Consider the following 18,183-nt stretch of genomic DNA (forward strand, 5'->3'; position numbering starts at 1 on the left):
TAACTTCTCCCTGTAGAACTCTGCTCATCTCTCAAACCCAGCTCAAACATCACTTCCTCTGTGAAGATTTCTTTGACTTTACTCCCCAAAAGGATATTACTTTATTGATGTCAGTGTTAGTCACTCAGTCGTTTACAACTCTTTGTGATCCCATGGGTAGCCCGCTGGGTTCCTCTGTCCATGGAGTTCTCCATGCAAGTGTCAGGTGCTTTGTATTTGTTATATCCATTTCTTAAATCCATAACCCTGAATGTATGTGCTGTTTCCATCTTCCCATATTGCACATAAGAAGTTCAGTCACCTCCAGAGAGGTTGAGAAATGTGTTTATGGTCATCTAGCTGATAAGTAGTGGAACAGACATTGGTACACTCTAGTTAGTTAGTTAGTTATTCCTTCCCCTGCTCCTAAACCACCATGTTCATATACCCTGAGTACAGCTACAGGTGACTCTGGCTCTCCTGAGACACCATGAACTTCTTTGGGGGCCTGGACCCCCCGTCTTGTACAGTGATCCTTCATGGAGCATTTCACTTTATATGTTGCTGCTACTGCTAAGTCAGTTATGTGTTAGACACACTGATTGATGTTGTCCATTTTCCAGATAAGGAAAGAAAGCCTCAGAGGAATTAAATGATTAAGGTCTGACTCTAGACTTCATGCCCTTATAGATAACAGTGCATGAGGCATAGCTCCTGGTGTGCATTCATCGGAAGGCACGACTGAAAACCAGGCAGCCCCCAGGCACCCCATCCCCCACCATCTCCAGCTGGGGGCTGGGAGGCTGCTGTTTACCTGCCTCTGGTTGAGCTGGGGTTGGAGGGGTTGGGGGCGTACAGACACGAAAAGTAGAAATACTCCAACTGGAAGCCAAGGGCCGGATTCTGGTGCTGACTCAGCATCCATCCAACCAAGTGACCTTGGGTGGGTCTTTCCACCCCATGGGGCCTTCTTTCCTAATGTCAATTGAAGGGAAAGTGGTAAGATCCCAGCAAGCCATGCCAGGTGGGATTTGAGATGACCCCACACAGCAAGGGGGAGTCCAGACCCCTGTGGGGCCCAGGAGTCTTCTACAACTGGCGTGATGCTTGGTCTGGCTACCAAGGTGGGCCTCTGCCCTAGACTGAGTGAGTATCCACCATCTGTGGGCTAGCTCAGCTTCTCAAGGCACTACTCAGAGTCCTCCATCTCATATGAGAAGCTGAGATGAGCTTTCATCCCACATGCCTCACCTTAAATGTGTTCAAGTTAAATTCTAGCTGCCATTCTTGTCCTTGCCTGGGACCCCAGAGGAGATGAAGTCCATCTGGAGTTTCTCACAGGCCTCCACCACCTTGGCCAGCCAAACTGGTTTGGATCAACAACAATTTCATCAACTTATTTCCACCTCCAACCCTTACTAAATGGATTAGCCCAACAGAAGCCCCAGGGTTGACCTTTATGGCATCCATTGTTACGGCTATTATTAAAGACACAAACAAATAGGGATAATAATTCACAATGAAATGGTTCTTTAGCCAGAGGGCTGGAGGACTCTGAAACCATGACCTCATGGCCCTCCTGGCGCCTTCCCACCAGTCTTTTCTTCAAGTCTCTCTTCCACATTCTGTCTTCTGGGAAGCCCTTCTCCACATTCCCTCTCACTCTATTTTGGCTCTAGCTTAATACCGTGTTCCCAGGTTCCAATCTGGAGGAGAAGCCTCATAAATGACACTATCCAGGACTCAAAGATCTTCCTGGCTCCCATTTGCCTCATCATCCCACATAAATCACTTACTGACCTGTTTCTCTAGATGCTCAGAAAAAAGAAAAATTATTAATAGTGAATGTGTTGAAGTGTTTTCAAACTAAAGATAGGGACTTCCAAGGCCGTCCAGTGGTTAAGACTCCATATTTCCTCTGCAGGGAGCACAGGTTCAATCCCTGGTTGGGGAACTAAGATCCCACAAGCCGCTCAAGGGTGGGCAGGTGGGGGGCAAATGAAGGATGGAAAAAGAACCTAGGGTAAATGTAATCTTGAAGCTAGTATATTCCTCACTGTGGCTGTTGGTTCCCCCTGCTCCTGGCTGAAAGTGAAAGTCATTCAGTCGTGTCTGACTCTTTGAGACCCCATGGACCATACAAGTCCATGGACATCTCCAGGCCAGAATACTGGAATGTGTAGCCTTTCCCTTCTCTAGAGGATCTTCCCAACCCAGGGATCGATCCCAGGTCTCCTGCATTGCAGGTGGATTCTTTACCAGCTGAGCCACAAAGGAAGCCCAAGAATACTCAAGTGGGTAGCCCATCCCTTCTCCAGGGGATCTTCCCCACCCAGGAATCAAACCAGGGTCTCCTGCATTGCAGGTGGAGTCTTTACCAACTGAGCTATCAGGGGCCCAAGGTAAACTACAAGCTATCCTTAGAGAATTATTCATATAAACTTAGCTGTTGGGCGCTGCTATTGATATCTTTATTTTCTTTCCTTTCTTTTGTTCTTCCTTCCTTTCCTTTCTTTCTACCATCTGCAAGTCAGAATACATTCACTGTCACATCAAAACTACCCAGACTAGGGCCAAGAAGAAGTTAACCTACCCCCTAGATCTCTCCAGAATATTTTGGAAACTACAGTGGGTCAAATTGTGTGAGCCAAACACCTTTCCCTGAATTATCTTGAAAATAAACCTGCAGGAGAAGATTATCTGAAGTGAGAAAGGAAAGTGCAAAGTGGTAGGAAAAGAAATGAAGATTAGAGTCTCCAGGAAATACAGCCTTCTCTACAAAACCATGGTGTGGCTTGACAACCAAATGGAATAATGTGGGTTCTGAGATATTTTCAAGTGTTTAAAAAAAGAAGTGACTGCAGAATCAGGGAAGGCCAGCATGTGTGTTTAACTCCCCCATAAATATCGATTTGCTCAACTCCCTGTGAAAGAACCAAGGAAAGAATCACAGCTCCTAGATTGAGGTACCTACTGGCCCAGATGGGGAAGGGTTTAGAGACAGAGCTGCCACCTGCACAAGGTAAGCTACAGAAGGGAGAATGACACAGGGAGGAAGGGAGAAAAGAAAGTGAGCAGAACTAGAATGAGGCAGAAGGGAGCGTGACATGGGGAGAAAGAGAGAAAGGAGGTGAGCAGAGCTAGAATGAGCAAGATTCAGAGAGGGCAGTGTACCCGGAGTGGCTGGTGGTGGCCCTGACTCTGACACATGTTCTCCATCTGCAAAATGGGGATATTGGCAATATCTCTGAGGCAAGGTGGTGACGAGTCAGGATTCTTGAGGGAAACAGAACCAGTAGGATGTATATATAGAGAGAAAGAGGTTTGTTACATGGAATTGGTTCATGTGATTAAGGATGTGAGCAAGTCCCAAGATCTGCAGAGAGAGTTGGCAAGCTGAAGAGATGATGGCGTAGTTCCAGTCTGAAGGCCAGCAGCTCAAGACCCAGGAAGGACCGATGCTTCAGTGTGAGTCTAAGGGCAGAAAAAAAAAGGCCAACATTGCTGTTTGAAGGCCATCAGGCAGGAAGAATTCTCACTCAGAGGAGGTCAGGTTTTTCTACTCTATTTGGCCTTCAACTGACTGGATGAGGCCTACTCCCATTAAAGAGGGCAACCTGCTTCATTTCATCAACTCATTTAAATATTAATCTCATCTAAAGACACTTTCACGAACACCTCCGGAATAATGCTTGACAAAATGTCTGGGCACTTGTGGCCCACTCAAGTCGACCCATAAAATTAACCATCATACAAGGTTACATTGAGCCTGGACCAAATGAACTTGAATCTGTGAATCAATATATTTGTATTCAGGTGCATAGATGGTACCCAATCACTACAACTGTGCCTCATTCTTGACCTGAAATTCTCTCCTGTTGTTTCCTAGCTAAAGTATGTCCTGGAACTGAGGGAAGTAGGTGGAGACAGTCATGGAAGGGAAAGGTAAGGGGAATAGCAACCAGGGAAGTGTTTCTATTAGTGGCAGAAGGGTAACAGAGCTGGGACCACAGCATCTGGGAGACAACCTGAGACTTTCCTGGCGATCCAGTGGCTAATACTCTGTGCTCCCAATGCAAGGGGCTAGGGTTCAATCCCTGATCAAAGAACTAGATCCCACACGGCGCAACTTAAGAGTTAGCATGCTGAAACTAAAGATCCTGAATGCTGCAACTAAGACCCAGTGCAACCAAATAAATATTTAAAAACAGAAAAAGAGACAACTAGAGAAGCTGAAATATAGGGCTCCTAGGGAGGGGGACTGAGGCCAGGCCTTGGCAAGTTGGTGGACTATCCCCCAGGGAGTCCCAATGGAGACAACCCCTGCCTTGGTTCCTTGAGGCCTGCTTGTTCCATCAGTTTCAGTGCCAGGACCAGCCAGGAGGGCAACCTATGCTCATATCCCTAGCTATAGGTTATACAAAGCATCAGTATCATACATACACAGTCCCTATAAGATTATATAAAACAGCATCATCATACATACACAGTCCCTGTGAGGTCAGATTAAATTAAATTAGATGAGGATACAAAGTCCTGCTTAGCAGAAGCTAGCCAGCCACAGAGGCAGCCTCACTCCACAAGGTTCCTCAGAATTCTGGAGGAGGTGTGCAGGGCACCTGCCTCAATCCCTGGGAGGCAGGATCTCCTGGAAGGTTGGATTTCTCACTCCATTATAGTAGGGCTGGGGTCATGGTTCCAGAAGCATGTACTTCTGACAATGTCAGTGCAAGTCGAGAGAAATGTTCACAAACATGGACGGGCCTCTCCTGGTTCTGGACCAAACTCCACAGCCCCAAGGCCACATCCTCATGTGGAGCTGAGCAGAGTCAACACCTAGGAGTCCCCGGGCATCATCTGTGCCTGGCTTGCCAGCATTCCTTTTGTCACAACAAATCAAACACTATTGTGGATGGAGACTTCCCTGGTGGTCCAGTGGTTAAGAATCTGCCTTCAGCACAGGGGGCTACAGAGGAGGACACAGGTTGGATCCCTGATCAGGAACTAGGACCCCACATGCCCCGGGGCAACTGAGCCTGTGCACCACAACTAGAAAAGCCCCTGCACACTGCAACTAGAGAAAAGCCCCTGCATGCTGCAACGAAGGCCCAGAGCAGCCAAAAAAAAAACAACAAATTTACTGTGGGTGATGAGCAATGTTTTGAGAACTGGGCAGAATGCAAAGACTGTCATTCCCTTGCTGTCCCTGCTGGGACCCCACACTCAGGGAAGCCATCTGGATGAGGTCAGATGAGCATGACCAGAGGAAGCAAGGAGCATGCGGGCAGGGGCTTAACACTCAGCTCTAGAGTATGGTTCCTGTGCCACCCTGGGCTAGTTACCCAGTCTCTTTGGGCCTCATTTATCCTCTCTTCTGAAGACAACCCTTCTCATTCTTGGCTAAAATCACTTGATGAACTTAAAAAAGACAACCACACCTGGACCCCAAGCCAGATGGACGAGATTAGACTCTCTAGGGGTAGAACCCAGGAACCAGTAAGTTAGAAACATTCCAGGTGACTCTAATGTGCACGCCCATCTTTTCTCTTTTCCAGTTTCCAATCCACTGGTTTGGCAATCAGCCAAGCTTCTAGGCTGAAGTGGCATGGAGACGGGTAGTGATGAGACCGATTTACGTGGCTCCAGAATTCGAATTAGAGTCACAGGAGCAAATTACAAGGAGGCAGATTTAGGATGAGACTCAGAAGAAATTTCTGACCATTCCTGAAATGCCTTTTCTGGAATTGGCTTCATAATGATCAGTCTATGAACCACATAAGATGATTCACCATGTGTAAATTTATATTGAACATGCCTGATTTTGCAGAGATAGATAAATTACCTAGCTTAGCAGACTTTATTCCATACAGCTTTTGATTGTTTCAAAAAATCAAACCCACCCCCAAGAGCAATCAGAGTCACTTCCCACAAGTTCTTTAATCTCCAAGTGTCTGGGGCTCCCTGCCCTAAGAAGACTGGGAGGCTCACCCACTTGCCTCACCTGGGTGAGATTTCAGTGAAATAAGAAAGGAATGTGAATGCTCCAGATTCTGCTGATTGAAACTAAATTAAGGTGAATCCTCATGCCATCGGCAAGGATCTGAAGAATGGCGTTCATTCCTGGTTCCGAAGGTAGTTCCAAGCCTGGACTGGAGAGCTCTGGGCCTGGGTTGGACTCCAGCATCATCGCCCAGTACTGGCCTGACTTGACCTCCCTGGATCACAGTTTCCTCATCTATTAATGGAATTTGGAGGGTCAAATTGGAAATACTTACACAGATCTTAGCACAGTCTGACATTTGGCAAATGCTCCATACACGTTGATATCTTGTTAATCATTATCACCCTTGAAGTAAATCCCTACCTTTTGACTGTTTTGAAGGGGACCAGGCTTACGTGGATGTGTAAGTCTTGGAATGTTTGTTAGAAAAACTGCCCCACCTCTCTGTGCTCACAGCTCCCGGAAAGTGTGTTGATTTCCATTCAGGTCCCAGGCCTTTGGCTCAGGAGATCCACTCCTCTATATCTTGTCTGAGCAGGAGAACAGAAGCCAAGGCAAGTGTTTGCTTTGGAAAAAAGAAGGAACAAGGATGGATTTCTGGAGGCACTCACCATTTCCGAGGAAGGAGTCATTAGTTTCTCGTAAGATGAAGTGCTAGAGCGGAGTCCATTTTCCTCAATTTTCTTGCACAGCTCCTGTGGGTCAGGAGAGGGGCTGAGGGAGGACCAGGACCCTCCACAACCAGGCCTGGATTTTGAAAATGGACTTGCATATCTTTTGTGCTTTCCAAGGTTAGGCTAAAAACATTTCCAAGTTGCTTGCTCCCATCTTCTTCTTCATAACTGGGTGAGTGTGTGCGTGCGCGTGTATGTGTGTGTGTGTGTGAAACACAATATGTGTGTAGGGGAAATACTGCTGGGGAAGGTGTCCAGGTGAGCAATCCTGAGTCATTGGCTCTGGAAAATATCACCAGAGCCCAGATATAACTTTCTAAAGGCTCCTCTCCCTCACTGTGGGATTCAAGAAACTGCTTTCCTGATGGAGCTTAAAGTATCAGCCTGGGTGCCGAAACCCCCACACAGAACCACCCCCCAAACACACCCAGCCAACATTGAGAAGGGAAAAGTGATTTCCCACAGGCATTTTGTTTCTCCTCCTTCAGCACTCAGGTTCATGTTTTGCTTCTAGAACCACCATCATTTCATTAAACTTCATTCAAAAAAAAAAAAAAGGGCAACCACAGCTCAGAGTTTTGTTTTGAATTTGTTTATTTTTCTTATTTTGCTGTTGTTAGAGTCAAAGCACAGACCAAGTGAGGGTCAGAGGTGCTACTGCATGTTGATATTCCCAAAGGTTTCTTTCGTGCCGCTTGGCACTGAGAGGCAAGGGTCGTCTCCTCCCGGCACCCCCACCCCCACCCCCATCTCTCCCCTTCTTCCTGCTGTGGATGGAGGCTCCTGGTGGCAATGGTTCAGGGAGAGTGGAGTTGTCACAGCTTGTTGTAAGCAGAAGGTGGGTGCCAGGGGCTGTCAGTGCCATATGTCTCAACAAACCCGTTACTGCCCTGAGATTTCCAAGGAAAGAACTGGGAAGTGTGGAGAGATAGAACTCATAATACGTAATACCTGCTACTTAATAAGGATTGTGTGCCTGCTTCCACGAGAAACTACTCAAATCACTGCTATGCTCCAGAGGTCCGTGGGAAGGTGTAGTCAGGTAGCCTTGTGTGATTTTGCCAAGAATAACCATCTTGCTAGGGGTGGGCAAGAATCGAACATTTAGAGAGTCCCTTCCAGGAGTCAACGTTGAGCTAACAACTTGACACAAGTTCTCTTATTAAATCTTCACCACAGCCATGTGGAACAGGGGAAGGGAAACTGAGACTCATGTTGTGTGTCGGTCAGGAGAGGCGAGGTTGTGCTGTAGTAACAAACAGTCCTAAGAATCTCAGTGGTTCTATGCAATTAGAGTGTATTTGCCACTCACAGAAGCCTTCCATGCAGTTACTCCAAAACACTGACTACTTTGATCTTTTGGCCCACCATGTCAACTCAAGGCCTTCCCTGCAATTGCCATGGCAGGGGAAGAGAGAGACTGGAAGATTGTGCATGAGTTTCTCCTTCAGCCCAGAAGTGAACTTCGGCTGTCGTTTCATTTGCCAGAACTAGTACTATGGCCCCACCCGCCTACTAAATCTTCCATGTTCCAGGAAGGGGAGGAGCACAGATATTGGTGAGCATAGGCGATACTGATCACAGGGAGGTTTAATACCTAGCAGGAAGTAGTGGGGCTTCCCTGATGTCTCAACGGATGAAGAATTTGCAGGCAATGCAGGAGACACAGGAGATGTGGGTTCAATCCCTGGGTCAGAAAGATCCCCTGGAGGAGGAAATGGCAACCCACTCCAGTATTCTTGCCTGGGAAGTCCTATGAACAGAAAAGCTTGGTGGCTACAGTCAAAGGGTCACAAAGAGTTGGACATGACTGAGCAACTGAGCACAAGGTAGTAGCTGACAGAACTAAGATATAAAGTGAGCGCTGCCTGTAATCAAAGCTCAAACTCTGTCCATGACACTTGGAGCCAGTAAGAGGACTCCTTCCCTCCAGGTTCTGTTAGCAAGCAGGCCTGTGTGAGCATCCTTGCGTAACCTGCTGGGGATAAAAGTGAAAGTGAAAGTCACTCAGTCCGACTCTTTGCGATCCCATGGACTGTATAGTCCATGGAATTCTCCAGGTCAGAATACTGAAGTGGGGAGCCTTTTCCGTCTCCCAACTCAGGGATCTTCTTCCCAACTCAGGGATCTTCTTCCCAACTCAGGGATCGAACCCAGGTCTCCCACATTGCAGGAAGATTCTTCACCAGCTGAGCCACAAGGGATGCCCAAAGGCAGTCATTAAGTAGCAGTAATAGGTCCTTGTATTTGTACAAAGCCTCCCCAGTTTTCAAGCCTTCTTAAAGCATGTTGGTTCACCAAATCCTTAAAACAACATAACCAAACAAAAAGGGAAAATTTTGTATCCCCACCTCTCAAGAAACTGAAACCAGAAAGAGGCTGGACATGCTCAGAGCTAGTCATTGAAAGACCCAGACTAGAACTTAATTTATATGAAACCTCATTTGAAGCTCTTCCCAACCCATCCCACTCTCTGTAACTTCAGTCTGGAAAGACCCCTCCTTTCTACCCAGATTATCTCCTCTCCTCTAAAATGCCACTTTCAGGACACCATACCTTCACAGGACCCTCTTCTGGGGAATGTCATCATTAATGCACGCAAAACAATTAATGTGTCACACTGTATAGACTTAGGTTTAAGAATGTTTGAGACAGAATTAACTTTTCAATTTTTATTGGAGTATAGTTGCTTTAGAATGTTGTGTTAGTTTCTGCTGTACAGCAAGGTGAATCAACTGTATGTATACACGTCCCCTCTTTTTTGGACTCCCTTCCCATTTAGGTTACCACAGAGCACTGAGTAGAGTGCCCTGTGCTATATAGCATGTTGTCATTAATTATCTAGTTTATACATAGTATCAACAGTGTATGTATGTCAATCCCAATCACCCAATCCCTCCCACTCCCCTCTTCCCTCTTTTTTTAAAATTTAATTTATTTATTTTAATTGGAGGCTAATTACTTTACAATATTGTAGTGGTTTTTGCCATACATTGACATGAGTCAGCCATGGGTGTCCATGTGTCCCCCTTCCTGAACCCCCCTCCCACCTCCCTCCCCATCCCTCAGGGTCATCCCAGTGCCCCAGCCCTGAGCACCCCGTCTCATGCATCAAACCTGGACTGGCGATCTGTTTCACATATGATAATATACATGTTTCAATGCTATTCTCTCAAATCATCCCACCCTTGCCTTCTCCCACAGAATCCAAAAGACTGTTGTATACATCTGTGTCTCTTTTGCTGTCTCGCATATAGGGTCCCTCTTCCCTCTTGATGCCCATAAAAATCATGGAGCACTTGACAAACTTGCGCATCATCCTTGTGCAGGGGCCGTGCTAACCTTCTCCATGTTACTCCAATGTTAGTATATGTGCTGCCGAAGCGAGCAACATTTAAGACCAAATTTAGAGAACTGGCAGAGCAGGGTGAATGAGAGAGTCTAGAAAATCTGTCTGGAGAAGCCACTAGCTTGTTGAGATGTGGATAAAGAGGGAATTCATTTCAGATGGAAATTCTTTTGGTTCTCATTCCTTTGTTCTAATCCATTGTATTTTTGTTTTGTTTTCTGGCCGAGTTGCACAGCTTGTGGCATCTTGGTTCCCTGACCAGAGATGGAACACAGGCCCTCAGCAGTGAAACCGTGGAGTTTTAACCACTGGCCCACCAGGGAATTCACTAGTCTATCACATTTAAAAATTTTGTAAGTGCCTTTCCATGTACTATTTCATTTAACTTCCTGAACAATTCTGTTAGGGAATTGAGAACTTAGTCAGATCTTTCTTCTCATTGGACAAAAAACTGAAACCTACAGAGGATGAAGTGACTTGTCAAACAACAGAGCAGGCCAGAGCCTCAACTCAAACAAAAAGGCAAAAATGTTAAAGAGGAATAATGGCTGATATTTGTGCCACGGTGGTGAAACTATCACATTTACAGCTACCTGACAGTGTATAAATTAATACATTTTATAAAAATCAGGTTTTTAGTATGAAATACTTTATACATATAATGGAGCTTAAATATACATATATGATATTTAGAATAATAAAACACTGTATCTACCACACTGTTTATGTCCAGTGTTCTATAACAATAGGTCGCTTCAAGTTATAAAAATGACATACTCTTGACTCAAAATTCAAATGACCCAGAAGATGGAAACTTTTAAGTCTCTTTTCTCATCCTGTCAACCTATGAATCCCACTCTCCAAGGACAACTGCTGTCAACAATTGGATACAAAATCTTAATTACATTCATTCTGGAAACAATCCAGATATATATATATATATATCTCAAGAGTCATAAAAATGTCTAACTTTTGGTCCCATCACCCCACTGTAGGCATTTCTCTCAGGAAAAGACCTCCCAGGATGCCCTTCTTTCCTAGAAACGGCCAAGCTCATTCCCACATAAGTCCTTTCCCTTGTTATTTTCTCTGTCTGGAAGCCTGTCCCTCCATATTTGCTCATGGTTGGAAGCCCTTCAAGTCTCAGCTCAGATGTCAACACCTTTGACAGGTTGCTGGTGGTCACCTCTCTAGACTGGCTTCATCACTCCACAGAATCAAGTGGCACAGAGTAGGAACATACATTTTGAGTTGAGAGGATAAATGTCCACTCATGAAACCACCACCAGAATACTTAGATAAGGAGTATTGCTTGACTCACTTTGGAACACAGGAAGCTACTTCTGCCAAGAAACAGTCCTTGCAGGGGGTTTCAAGACTCTTAAGTAACCGGCAGTGTGGGAAGCACCAGCCAGGGGCCATCCTGCCCTTTCTTCCAGCATCAGAAAGGCTGCCTTTCAGATGTAGATAGTGCATGATGGGCCATCTGCCCTCCCTCTCAACCCTGCTCACTCTTGGCTTCTAAAACAAACAAGTGGTAAAGAAAATCTGCTGGGTGAGAGTCTCTGTCAAAACAACACCTAGTCCTACTTAATTAAGATGAATAATTTGAACACTCTCAAATCAGCCAATGGAAACATTAAGAGTTTCCACCAAAACAGAAACTTGGCCAAGTGGGAGGGATCCCCAGAAGCCTCCACAGCATTCTGAGTTGGGGGTGGGGGGTGGAATTTCTTGCTTAGCCTGGGGGTAGGGAGGTAGGGAGAAGAGGTGAGAAAGGGAAGCCTAGATCTTAATCTAGCACCACAAACCCTCTTTTTTTCTCACAGCAAAGTAAAACATATTTACTATAGAGGAGTCAAAATAAAAATCAAACCTCCCATAATGGGGCCATCCAGAAAGGCAATATTTTCTAGTGTGTCCTTGCAGTGTTTTTTTTTTCTTTAGCATAATTATATTTTAAAAAACTAAAATGTGGTTATGCTATATACTTACTGCCTTATAAACTGCTTTTTAAACTTAATAATATATTGTGAACATTTTCCCATGACATCCAATACTACTAACGCTGTTGTTGTTTTTTTTATAGCTATTTAGTATCTCATTGTGTGGCTGTATCATCAACCAGCACCCTGTCATTGGAGATTTAGGTTGTCCCCAGTTTTTATAGGCAGCTTGTTAATGGCTGTTTTTGAAATGCATCCTTGATTATTTCCTTAGGACTAATTCCCAGAAGTGGAATTTCTGTGTTAAAGGGTATGTAAAATTCTAAGGGTTTTTATATACAACTGCTGTGGACAGTACATTTATATGTTGAAGAGCATTAATAAATGTGGTTGACTACCTTATTTTTGGTCTCTTCACCTCTATTTTTACAGAATGTAGTGACAGTGAGCTAGGAATAGTACACAAAGTTTACACTCAGATGGGAATTTCTGTCTTCAAAGGAATTTATATTTTAAAGAAAACCTTTTCATTTTTGATCTGGACAAACATGAAGCAAATCAATTAAACAGAAAAAAATGATTTATTAGTTGATCAGATAAAGACAGAAAATTAATGGGAGACCCTGATCTTCCTTGTTTTCTCTCATTAAATAATTACTTAACTAATTACTTAATTATTTAATGTGTTAACTTTGCCATATGTACATTTATGTTTCATGTTTGCCTTTTATGACAACGCTAATGACTGGTTGCCCAGCAGCCCTTTCCAACCTCCTTCTCTATTTTCTGCTTCCTACTATGAACAATGAAAAAGCCAAAACATTCCAGACTCCCTAGCAGGAGAGGGTGACAAATTTTTGCCCAATAAGAACCAAGGGGACATCTCTTGCAGGGATCTGGGAAAGTTTTTTCCCTGTTTGACAAAAGGAGAGAGTTCACAAAACAAGCTCTTATCACCTTGGCCCTGCACCCCATTCCCAGTCTTTGAATGTTGTCATGTTGGTGCATAAGATTCTAGGAGCTGTGGCAGCCATTTTATAACCAGGAGCCAATAAGCATCAGAATTTGAAAAAAAACCAAAACTCTAATAATGGTTAGTCCTCAATTACATCAGGGAGGCTGTTGAATATACCCTAGATTTAACTCTCCAAATAAATATCTTCATGGCTTAAGTTCGTGGTTCTCAATATTAGTGGTTAGATTAGCACATCAGAATCAGTTGGGAATTTTGTTAAAGTAAGATTGATTCCATAGGTTTGAGATTCTGTATTTTTATCAAGATCTCAGTTGATACTGATGCTGCTGGTTCAGGGACCACACTTTGAGTAGCACAGCATCACCATTTTATTGGCTTGAGGCTTCTTAATTGGTACCTCCTTTTTCTGGGTGCAAAGTTTACCCTCATAATTTCAAATGTGTGGCTTTGGAAACAATGAAATGGAAGGAAGAATTCTTTCCTGTTGAGGGTCCATTAGCCCCTCTGAACCACCAGTCAGGACTGGAGGATTCCTAAATTAATGCAACATCCAGGAGTGAAGTCCTGGGTCCTGAAGCTGTACACTGTTTTCAGATGTGCTGTCTTGCACTTGCTGTCCTGGTCAGATAGGCTTTTCTGACCAGAGCCACCTAGATAGATTCAGCCTTAGAAAGAGGGGCTGTAACTAGAGCTCACCCTTTCTTTCAGGACCTTCCTCAACCTGCTGCCATCTTGGCTCTACTGTTCAGGTAATATCTTTCTCTTTGGTTGCTAAAGTCAGGCTTCTGAAAACAGTGATGGTGAAAGTTCAGGCCACAGAGAAAGAAGGTTGGCAGAAGCCCTCCATTCCCTTCAGGTTATCTACATGTTTACCCTTTCCTCCCTCTTTGCTTCCAGTCTCAGGGAAGACATGCCAGCCTCCTGCCTGACACAGCAGTCCCCAATCTGTCACCTCTGCTGCTCTGAAACCTCTCGGCAAGGTCATCAGTGACCGTTCCAGTTCTCCTTCTTCTCCCTACAGGTCCAGTGGGCTAGTTTATCACCGTGTTTCTCTATTCCCTTCTACAGCAAAATCCCTAGGGTATATTCGTCTGCCCTTGCCCCTCCATCTCCTTCCGGGCTCACTTTTGTGAGGCCTAAGTCCCCATCACTCCTCTCAGCTCTCTTGTCAAGGTTGCCCGTGACCTGCAACTTAGCAATCTAAGAATTTTAGGTTGGTCCCTATCTTACCAGCCAATCATCACAGCTTGTGGCACAGTTAAGCCCTCCCTCTTTCCTGCCTGTCTGAGCTTACTCACATCAGCACAACCCGCTTACCTGATTTCACCCTTACTCACTGGCTCCTCTTTTACAGTCTCCCAGGCTTGTTCAGCCTCCTCTTCCTGTAGACCTCTCCATGGTGGAAGCCCGGGCTCCCGTTCCCTCCCTTCTAAGTTTCTCCAGGATCCCACCTCTCCCATGTCTGTCAGTTCCATCTACAGCTGATGAAATATATCTCCAGCCTACCTCCCAACCCTAGCCCCCGCCCCTGGTCCAGACTCATAGCCTTATATCTTCAATGGCCCACTCGACGTCTCCACTGGGGTAGCTAATGGGCACCTCAAACTTCATGTGTGCCAAACAGAGTTCTTTTTTGTTTTAAAGATTTTTTTTTTTTAATGTGGACCATTTTAAAAGTTTTTATTGAATTTGTTGCAACATTGCTTCTGTTTTATTTTTGGCCATGAGGCATGTGGGATCTTAGCTCCCAGACGAGGGATTAAACTTGTACCCCTTGCATTGAAAGGTGAAGTTTTAACCTCTGGACTGCCAGAGAAACCCCTCAAACAGAATTTTTAACTTCCCCTCACCTGCACCATTGACTTAGAAGCTCACACAGCAGACCTAGGAATCACATTGCCTTCTCTTTGTTCATTTGTTGTTGTTCTGTAGCTTAGTTGTGTCTGACTCTTTGCAACCCCATGAATTGCAGCACACCAAGCTTCCCTGTCCTTCACTCTCTCCCAGAATTTGCTTAAACTCATATCCATTGAATCAGTGATGCTATCCAACTGTCTCATTCTCTACCATCAGCTTCTCCTTTTGCCTTCAATCTTTCCCAGCATCAGGGTCTTTTCCAATGAGTCGTCTCTTCTCATCAGGTGGCCAAAGTATTGGAGGTCCAGCTTCAGTATCAGTCTTCCCATTGAATATTCAGGATTGATTTCCTTTAGGATTGACTGGTTTGATGTTCTTGTTGTCCAAGGGACTCTCAAGAGTCTTCTCCAACACCACAGTTCAAAAGCATCTGTTCTTCGGCACTCAGCCTCCTTTATGGTCCAACTCTCACATCCGTACATGACTACTGGAAAAACCGTAGCTTTGACTAAATGGATCCTTGTTGGCAAAGTGATATCTCTGCTTTTTAATATGCTGTCTAGGTTTTTCATAGCTGTTCTTCCAAGGAGCAAGTGTCTTTAGTTTCATGGCTGCAGTCACTGTCCTTAGTGATTTTGGAGCCCAATAAAATAAAGGCTGTCACAGTTTCCATTTTTTCCCCATCTATTTGCCATGAAGTGATGGGACTCTTTGTTCTTGCTTACCTCCATTTTATTATCAAATCCTGTCAGCTCAACTTTCAAAATACATCAGCAACTTTCCAATCCATCGTTACTAGCATGTCTTAATTGAATCCCCTACTCTAACCTTGCTCTCCCTGACCCACAACAGTGGCCTCCTGGTGGGGTGTACCTGCCAGTCATCTGTTCTGTAAATGGCAGTCAGAATTATCTTTGCAAACCTAAGCCAGCTGTTGGCACTCCTCTGCCCAGAACCTCTGTCACCTCTGGACAGACACACAGAAAAAGGCCAGGTTCCAGATGCCCAGTGACACAGCCCTGCCTATCTCTCCACTCACATGGGCCACCACACTCTGCTTCCTTCTGCTGGAGCCATCCTGGCCTCCTCATTATACCTTAGACATGTCGAATTCCTTCTGTTGGCAGAACCTCCACACCTTCCCCAGGTCTGCATGGCCCACTTCCTTCCCTTCCTTTTGCTCACTGTCTTTATTTTATTTTAGGCCACATCATGCAGCTTGTGGAACCTTAGATTCCCAACCAGAGACTAAACCTGGGGCCATGGCAGTGAAAGAGCCAAGTCCTAACCTGTGGACCACTAGAGAAGTCCCCTTCACTGTCTTTACTTCAAAAGTCTTCCTCTGGAGGCTTGGAGAACAAGATAGCGGAGGAGTAGGTGGACATGGAGTACATCTCTCTCCACAGATACATCAGGAATACACCTTTAGACACAGAAGTGCATGCAGAACACCAGCTGAGAGCAGACAGGAGTATCTGACCGTGGAAAAGAATATATGGAACCATGCAAAACTCAGTAGGATGAAGGAACTAGGGGAAAAAACAGGAGTGTTAGTAGGACTGGACATGCCTTCAGCGGTGGAGGAACTAAAGCAGGGGTCCGATCCCCACATGGGGGCAATTGTCTGAGTCAGAGGAGAAACATCAAAGGCTGAGAGGGAAACAGCTGATCTGTGGCAGCCTAAGTGGAATGAGAATCAGACAGTCCTTGCCACAGCCACACATACCCCAGACAGGGACGCTGGTCCCCTGGAAGGCGCAGTGGCTGGGAGCTGGAGTTTAGGGATTGTGTAGCGATCCCAGGGCAAGGGCTGCTGTTGACCGCGGAGAGACAGATCTAGGGGATGTGAGGGAGGAGATGGTGGTGGGAAATGTCTGTGGAGAAAAGTCGGGCAGCCATGGAAGCAAGGCGATACTGCTGAGTCACGCGTAGGGGGTGGAGCCACCACCATAGCCTCTCTCTCCCTACACCGTCAGCATCCGCAGCTGAACAATAGAGAGGCTAGCCCATCAAACACCTGACGCACTGAACTAAAGAGCAGGACCCCACCCAGGGTGCCCCTTTAAGTGCCTGATGTGCCGATCTACAGAGTAGGACCCCAGCCAGGGGTCCCCTCTATGCGCCTGATGTACTGAACAACAGAGAAGGACCCCAGGCGAGGGAGCTAAGTGCCCGAATGGGCAGAGCTATGGAGAAAGGCTGGCCAAAGAGGCCTGATCGCCAGCTAAAAGAGGCCCGAAAAAAGACTCTGATAGAGCCATAACTCCTGCGGTGGAGGCAGTCCGTGTCCCTGCACACTAGGCACCACCCGAGTCCCCACAAGCCAAGCAGCTGAGCCACTTTTACGCTCAACTTTCACTGGGGCAGAGTTGCTACAGGCAAAAATAGTCTTGCATATACGCGTGCAGGGTCACTTTGGTAGTGTCTGACTCTTTGCAACCCTGTAGACTGTGGTCTGCCAGGCTTCTCTGTCAAGGTGGGGGGTTCTCCAGGCAAGGAAACTGGAGCATATTGGCCAATACTGGTTGCCATACCCTTCTAGAGCCCTATACTTCCTGCTGCCCTAGCCGCCAACTCCTGAGTACCTGGTGCTGCCAGAACCCCTGTGACCCAAGCAACTGCACCACCTCCACATCTGACCCTCACAGGGGCAAACCCAAGTCCTCCAGGGCAGCCTCAGGAGCAAACCCCAGTGGACAACACACATGCAGAGGTGGAAATAAAACCACAATTGAAACCCAGGGGCAGTGTGGCTAAAGAAGAAGACCCCAAACCTTCCTAGCAGCGGTACAAGCTGCAGTTAAATCCACATGATCAACTAGGCACTCTGTGTCTATGGAATATATAAAAGGTAATTTGAGAGCTCCCACAAAAGAAAATGCACTAGTTCTGATAGTTGTGGACATTGGCGGCAAGAACACACAGGAGTAGGACCAGATTAGAATCTGAGCTGCCCCCACAGCAGATCCAGAGATCAGTACAGTGTTGGAGGGCATCCTCGGGAGGTGAGGTGGACTGTGACTCCCAGCAAGGGAAAGGACTCTGACAGCAGCAACTCAAGAAAGACATTTATTACTCTTATGTTTTGACTTGTTCTGTAGATTCTTTTGGATTTTTTTTTCTGTTTTTCCCCCGCTCTGTTGAAGTTGTCGATTTTATTGGCACTATGAAATCTAATTAAGCCTTTGAGCTGTTTTTTTCCTCAATCACATTTTTTATTGTTGTTATAAACCTCTGCCTCTACGTTGGACTTTTGCAGCTCTGTGGAGTTTTCCTTTTTCTCTCTCTCTTTTTTTAATTTTAATTTTTTAAACTTATTATTATTTTTTCTACATTTATTCCTTTGTTTGCTTTTCCCACTGTTCTTTTCCTCTTGCAGTTAATCTTTAATGTATAAATCT

The 18,183-nt window shown here is 45.5% G+C and overlaps 1 non-coding gene across 1 annotated transcript; it reads right to left on the reverse strand.

Moving 5' to 3' along the window:
* Positions 1–9,938: 9,938 nt before the first annotated feature.
* Positions 9,939–10,045, reverse strand: LOC145515932 (U6 spliceosomal RNA). The gene has a single exon (XR_014061136.1). It is a non-coding gene; the product is annotated as a U6 spliceosomal RNA (small nuclear RNA).
* Positions 10,046–18,183: the final 8,138 nt, after the last annotated feature.

This window comes from Giraffa tippelskirchi, chromosome 7 (assembly GCF_054371585.1).
Source record: "Giraffa tippelskirchi isolate mGirTip1 chromosome 7, T2T-mGirTip1v1.2.pri, whole genome shotgun sequence".
NCBI lineage: Eukaryota > Metazoa > Chordata > Mammalia > Artiodactyla > Giraffidae > Giraffa > Giraffa tippelskirchi.